The sequence below is a fragment of the Propithecus coquereli genome, unplaced genomic scaffold (assembly GCF_000956105.1).
Source record: "Propithecus coquereli isolate 6110/MARCELLA unplaced genomic scaffold, Pcoq_1.0 Scaffold248, whole genome shotgun sequence".
NCBI classification, from domain to species: domain Eukaryota; kingdom Metazoa; phylum Chordata; class Mammalia; order Primates; family Indriidae; genus Propithecus; species Propithecus coquereli.
The window spans coordinates 2,175,159-2,176,739 of NW_012148041.1; positions in this window are offsets into that span (position 1 = coordinate 2,175,159).

Consider the following 1,581-nt stretch of genomic DNA (forward strand, 5'->3'; position numbering starts at 1 on the left):
TCTATCTGTGATGTTTCATTCCTTTAAAATCAAAGAAATATTTGGGTGAAAGGTAGTAAAATGTTAAGATTTGTTCCATCTGGCTGGTGGGTATGCAGATATTTGCTGTACTAGTTTTGGGACTTTGTTAGAGCTATTTCATTATAAGTGAAAGATACTACTTAGGCTACATGAGTGATCTCAAGGTCACACAAAAGGACAAGAGGACGGGACGCCAACCAGCCTCATACCCATCTCAACTGTGTCGAAATTTCTTCTCTCTCCTTAAGTTGTATCTTTTAAAATTCCTGACTTTTCAGAAAAGCTTTAAACACTTGCACCCCCCCACAGAGGACATACCTACATGTTTGTTGATCAAATATTCAAAAATTAAGTCACACACCTCAAAAAGCAAGTGTTATATTAGAGGGCTGTTCAATTAATTATTTGATCTTCTCAAGATAAAGGCTACGTTTTACTAGCAATATTTAATAGCCCTTGCATCAGTCATGAGGTCTTCAGCAACAAATACCAAGTGAACAGTGGCTTAAACAATAAAGACTTTCAGTTATCTGACATAACCGGAAGGTGCAGAAAATGATCTGGGGGTGGGTGCAGTCACCCAACAGTCTCCTTAAGGACGCAGGCTCTTTCTCGCTTTCTCTTGTGCTGTCCTCAGTGCCTTGGCCAGCCTCCAAATTGGCCCTCAATAATCCCCACCTGCTGGTATTCTCACCCTTCCTACACTTTACCAGGCTTGGTCTATGTGACCAATAGAACGTGGCAGAGATGTTGGCATCACTTCTGAGATTAAGTTATAAAAGACCGCAGCTTCCATCTTGTGGTCACACACTCTCTCTCCCTCCCTCTCTCTCTCTTTCTATCTCTCTCTCTTTCTCTCACTAACTCTCTTGCATCCTACACTCTGGGAAGAGCAAGCTGCCAACCCGTGAGCAGCCCAGTGGAGAGGCCCTTGTGGTGAGGCACTGAGGTGGGGATTTCTACCAACAGCCAACTGAGAACAGATGCCCGCAACCATGACAGTGAGATGCAAGTGGATTTTCAGCTCCAATGAGCCTTGAGGTGATTGCAGCCCTGGCTGTGAGCTTGAACGCAACGTCATGAGAGAAGCCAGAACCACCCAGCTAAGCCATTTTCAGGTTCCTGACCCTCAGAAATTGTGTGAGATAATACATTTATTGCTTGAAAGCGCTACATTTGGGGGTTATTTGTTACGCGGCAATAGATAACTAATACACTCAATGCGTCTGCCTGGCTTCCCACGATGGGTTAAGATGGCTACGATAGGACCAAACACCATATTCTCACAGGGCAGCGCCTCAGGCAGGAAGAAGGGGGGATGGAAAAGGGGTCTCTCTATGTGCCTGTCACCTTTATCAAGGAGGAAAATCTTTCTTAGAAGCCCCCAGCAGATTTCCCCCTACTTCTCATTGTCCAGAAGTGGGTCTCGTGGTCACCTTTAGCTGCAAGGGAGGCTGGGAAATCAAGTGTCAGGCCTTTTCAGCTGCTTTATAGGGAGGTGGCAAGGAACAAGGGGGTGGGAATGTCTGCTGGTAGCCAGCAATGGTCTCCACCCCCACC